General features: G+C 39.4%; 1 long non-coding RNA gene and 1 pseudogene across 2 annotated transcripts in view; one reads left to right on the plus strand and one right to left on the minus strand.

Moving 5' to 3' along the window:
* Positions 1 to 6000, minus strand: part of LOC136845025 (uncharacterized) — a 356972-nt gene that overhangs the window by 146969 nt on the left and 204003 nt on the right. The gene's annotated exons all lie outside the window — the stretch shown is intronic.
* Positions 3518 to 6000, plus strand: part of LOC136845021 (serine-rich adhesin for platelets-like) — a 4144-nt pseudogene continuing 1661 nt past the window's right edge.

Genomic DNA, 6000 nt, shown 5'->3' on the forward strand with positions numbered 1-6000 from the left:
GTGTAAAACAGGTTGTTGGGACTAATTTTTTAGTTTTCTGTAAACGAAAACGATTGTGCCGGCTTTGTCTGTCCGTCCGCACTTTTTCTGTCCGCCCTCAGATCTTAAAAACTACTGGGGCTAGAGGGCTGCAAATTGGTGTGTTGACTATCCACTCTCCAATCATTATACACAGTAAACTGCAGCTCTCTAGCCTCAGTAGTTTTTATTTTATTTAAGGTTAAATTTAGCCATAATCGTGCTTTTGGCAACGATATAGGATAGGCCGCGGCTCATACACGATTATACCGAGGCCACCAAAAGACAGATCTATTTTCGGTGGCCTTGATTATACGCTGTAGCGGTTGTACACAAAATTTCGGCTCATTTTTACTTTTTTTTTATTTCGAGTTCCGCAGGTTGTTACGAAAACAGCTTTGCGTTCTGTGATTATAAAACGCCGAATTCGCTTAGAGTGCATTTTCACGAACTTATTTTGTGCTGTCATTGGTTACACAGGGCTGAATAAGCTCTACAATACATTTACAATATACTGGTCACTTTTTACCAGATAATTATGCAGTTTTATTTAGAGAGTTATACAATATTTACTTGCCTTCTTGGATTTGTTCAGCGGCTCAATAACAATGCTGGGTTACGTTCAGTAGATGAAAACGACTTTCTTTTTCGTTCGGTGGATCAGTAACAAATGCTGGATTACGTTCAGTAGATGAAAGCATCCTTTTTCGTTCAGTGGCTCAATAACAAATGCGTGATTACGTTCAGTAGATGAAAACGACGTTCTTCTTCGTTCAGTGGTTCAATAACAAATGCTGGGTCGCGTTCAGTCGGTTTAAAATAAATACTGTATTCAGTGGAATGAAGCCGTTTCGAAAGATCGGCACCCCGTGCTTACTCTCAAGAAATGACTCAGTATTGCTTATATTGCACTTGTTGGAAGCTGTTTAAAGATGCCTGCTATTTTTCTAACATAATGTTTATTTCTACTCTCTCTCTCTCTCTCTCTCTCTCTCTCTCTCTCTCTCTCTCTCTCTCTCTCTCTTTGATGTCTCAAGCGGACTTGAAATCTGTGGAAATCTGCCTAGTCACCATATGTTCTGTAACATTTTACTGATCGATTCTATTTATCTTGGGAATGTCTCCTTTGGCAATACAACTGAAGGAGAAATGACCAAGAAACAATAATGAATGTGTGTGTGTGTGTGTGTGTGAGAGAGAGAGAGAGAGAGAGAGAGAAGAGAAGAAGAAAGAAGAGAGAGAGAGAGACAAAATCCTCATGATGGAATGAATTTTATCAACACTTGAAAAGTGTTATCGAGAGAGAGAGAGAGAGAGAGAGAGAGAGAGAAAATCCTCATGACAGAATTAATTCTATCAGCACTTAAAACGTGCTATATCCTGAGAGAGAGAGAGAGAGAGAGAGAGAGAGAGAATAATAAATTTCAGAGAGACCTAAGTAATCTGATGTAAAATCTATGCTCAATAAAATAACACGCATGAATTGTAATCCTCATGTCCCTTCCCCACCTATCTTACAAGTAAAACAACCTCACAGGCACAGAGTTTCGGATCACGTGACCTACCCGTGTTGCAGCCTTAAAAAGCACACCTTAAAAAAATACATACAAAAAACGTGGGTGCCTGGGTGGAGTACACATATATACCAGTCGCAGGAATAGCTAAAAAGTGCAAAAAAAATGTGGTCGTGTAACGTTTTGTAAACATCCAGCATATCTGTTGAAAAAGGAATTATTGCCTTCTCAAGCAAATATTAAATGTATTCTTTCATTGCCTTCTCATGCAAATGCTGAAAAGTATAATATCGAATTGTTTACCAGTTGTTCTCAGTTTACAGAATACAAGAGAAACCGCATATGAGACGTTCATATAAAAAATTGGGTAAATAAATAATTCAGTAAATAAATAAGTAAACGTGCCTATGAACAAAAAGAGTTTTCTGTTTCGAAAATAATATACATCTATATTTCGCTTATATTCTCTCACGACTTTTTTAAGTTTACTTTACGGAAGAACAAGGTGCCTTCGCGGATATTATATATACATATATATATATATATATATATATATATATATATATATATATATATATATATATATAGATATATATATATATATATATATATATATATATATATATATATATATATATATATATATATATATATATATATATATACTATATATATATGTATAGATATATATATATGTACATGTATTGTGTAATATATATGTATATGGTGCTATTAGTATATATATATATATATATATATATATATATATATATATATATATATATATATATATATATATATATATATATATATATATATATATATATATATATATATATGTTCAGTGACAATTTCTTCTAAATTAAAACGACCGTGACATTCAAAACAAGATACAGCAATGGTTTCATTAATCGAGGCTCCATTACGAATTTCTTCAAGAGATCTGGTCAGTCTTAGGATAGTCAGTAAGTAAAAATGATTCTCAATAGCTTAGATAAATGTCCATCAATCAGGAATTTCTCAGTAAACGCGACGACAAAACATTACAAAGCTCGTCAACATGGGATCAATTTGATGATTGCTAGAGCCGTCCAAAATGGAGAGACGCCAACCCAGAGGAACTCCAAGACGTCAAAATACAATACATTCAGTTACGATTTTCAAGAAGTTACAAGAAGAAGAAGAAGAAGCTCAAATGTCAACAAAGGCAAAAGAGGAGCTCAGGAAGAAGCTCTTGGTCTCTCGGCGGTTGATGGACGACTGGAACCGAAGGGCCTCCTGAGGAACGAAGTTGTGTTCTACTTGTTTCTTTTTCGGATCCAGGGCAAGGTAACAACGCTCCAGGTCCTGACCTTGAGGAGGAACCTATTGGTAACTGTACGCAGACTCATCCCATGTCCCTCCTGTCCTTCCATCATTAGGCTCCCCCACCCCCCACCACTCCTTGCCCCAATCTCTAAGATTAGACTTTCTTACGCCTCCAAGTCCGAAGTCTCTTCCCCTCTCCCTTCCCTGAAATATGTAAAAGCGAAAAACTTATTTATATTTTCTAGAGCTCAACAACTGTTTCGTCAATGGCTTGGAAATAAAGTCGAAACCGGTCTCATTTTTCACCTGTGTAATGTGTGATAAATGAATCACGTACAAAAGTGATAATAATCTCATATAATATATATATATATATATATATATATATATATATATATATATATATATATATATATATATATATATAAGGAACAGAACCTTAACGATAATTGCCAGTAAATGGGACAAGTTTCAAAAGAGTGCTGGCCAGCCGAGGTCACCCGGGAAGGCAGGATTCCCTTCTGGTCCATAATAAACGGGGCAGAGGTAAATAAAAACCAGGGCAAGGGGTTGCTCTGAGAGAGAGAGAGAGAGAGAGAGAGAGAGAGAGAGAGAGAGAGGTCCCTCTGGACCCGACCTCATGCCTACACCCAACACCGTGTGCATCCGATGGTCATCTTCAATGCCATGCGGAGGCACGCACGGACGAACGAACGCGTTCGGGACAGGTATAAAAGGCTAAAGTAAATCAGGTCTCGATACACTAACGTCCCAGCCCATCCGCCACAGACATGGCGACGTGGATTAGCTTAGTAAGTAGAACGTCTTGGTTTTTAAGGTGGAGAAAAATTTCAGTCTTTCTCTTTCTCTCTCTCTCCCCCCTCTCTCTCTTATAGTATCCAAGTATCTGACAATGTGTAATTCGTGAAACCGACCGTTTTTCGACAGTAGCAAGTGATTTTTAAGAACTGAAGAAGTTTTATACGTAGGCAAGTGCTTTTCAGTTGAAAAAAAAAAAAAGACAAAAAAGCCACTGGAAACGGTCAAATGAAATTGTTAGTGAGTCTTTGATGAACAACAGCACTCGGGAAACTAAAGAACCCATTCAGGAATTTTGTGAGAAACCCATAAAATGTTTGTCTTCTCTCTTTTTAACTCCATGCGTTCATCACTTGACTTCTTTCACTAACAGAACCGCTTTCTTCTCTTTTCCTTGATTGTTTTCTCACTTGATTGTTTTTTTTTTCTTAAAATATAAGAGAATTTATATATTAGAATCATAAACTAATGTTGCATATGTATCGAATTCAATTGCTTTTATAGGAGCAAATTCGACAAATGGGCTTCCCCAACTGCTGTCGGTTATCTCATCCTTGGCTAATTTCCATAATTATGATGTGTTACACAAATGTATTCTTATATGTCTGAGATTTATACTGAATATTACCTTTTCCAAACATATACAGAACTTTCATGCAGTCACACAGACATAAATACATACTGCGACCCAATTTCACATTAGAGTACATGCCACAAGTCAACTGATATATTGAGATACTAAAAAAGTCCTTTCTGAACACTGTATCCAGGACATTTCAAACTATCTGGAATCGTTTCCCCCTAAAAGTGATATTATTCCTTTTCTCTGCAGGTGGTGTTGTCCTTGGCGGTGGTTAGCACCCTGAGTTTTCCACAGCCAGATGCCGAGTACAAAATCCCAACCGTGGGACTCGGATCTCGCTCCCAGTATTATGTTCTGCACTCCGACGGCACCTTTAAGTATGGCTACGACTCTGGAGATGGTCTTTACGAACAATCAATGGCACAGGCCCCTGGAGAAGTGTCCGGATCATTCGGTTACAAGGACCCTACAGGAGCAGATATCAAGCTTGAATACACAGCCGATGAACGAGGATTCCAGCCACGTGGAGGACATCTGCCTGTGAGCCCTGAAAGCGCTTTTGGTGCCAAAGTAAGAAAAGCTCCTACTTCCCCATCAACAGGATCTGCTGCTAAGCCATACAGTGCCCCGGCTCCATCACCTGCTGCAGCTCCATCTGCTACAGTTCCAGCTGAATATGCCGAAATAAGAAGCTCTGCTGGAGGTGATGGCAGTTATAGCTTCAACTATGAAGCCTCTAAAAGTTCTCGTTCAGAATCTGCTGATCCTCATAACTCAGTAACAGGACAATATTCTTTCATTGCCGATGATGGAATCCAACCGTGCAATCAATTACATTGCAGGATCAGACACTGGTTACATTGCTGAAGGATTCACTCCTGCCGGGCCCCTAGTGTCCCAGGGCTGAAAGTGGTATTCCCACTGGAAGGATTCTTCCAGTTCTCTCAGAACAAGAGGCCAATGCTCTTGCTGCAGCTCCTTCCTCTGCTGGTCCCCAAACAAAAGCAGCACCTTCTGCAGTTTCCCCGTCCTCAGCAGTAAGAAGCCCTTCATCCATCAATGTTGCTGGTACAAGGTCAGCAAGTACTGCTTCAAGAGATGCTTCCTACTCCTTCAGTTATGATGCTGGAGATAGTGCTAGATCTGAAAGTGCAGATGCTGACTTGAATGTAAAGGGAACTTACAGCTTTCTTCCACCAGAGGGACACAGACTCACAGTCAATTATGTTGCAGGATCAGATACTGGATTTGTTGCTACAGGAGATCACCTTCCAGTAGCTCCTGATGCTGATGCTCCATCAAACGTGAGGGGAGTAGTCTCCTCAGCAACTGCTAATGTTTATTCTTCTCCTATTTCTCGTCCATCTACAAGAGTCACAGCTGGTTCTGCTGCATCAGCTCCTGTTGAGGCGGCTCAAGTAAGAAGCTCTGCTGGTGATGATGGAAGCTATAACTTTGCTTACGAAACATCAAGCAGTTCTCGTTCAGAATCTGCTAATGCTCAGAATTCGGTCACTGGACAATATGCTTTTGTTGCTGATGATGGAATTAATCGTGCCATTAAATATACTGCTAATGCAGAGACTGGCTACATCGCAGAGGGAGATTCTTTACCAGTTGGTCCTTCAGTCCCAGGAGCTGAGTCTGGCATTCCCACTGGAAGAATATTACCTATTCTCTCAGAAGAAGCAGCAAATGCTTTAGCTGGTGCCACTTCTAGGTCTAGCTTTCAGACCACCGCTGGCCAATCATCAGCTG

Source organism: Macrobrachium rosenbergii, chromosome 13, assembly GCF_040412425.1.
Source record: "Macrobrachium rosenbergii isolate ZJJX-2024 chromosome 13, ASM4041242v1, whole genome shotgun sequence".
Lineage (NCBI taxonomy): Eukaryota > Metazoa > Arthropoda > Malacostraca > Decapoda > Palaemonidae > Macrobrachium > Macrobrachium rosenbergii.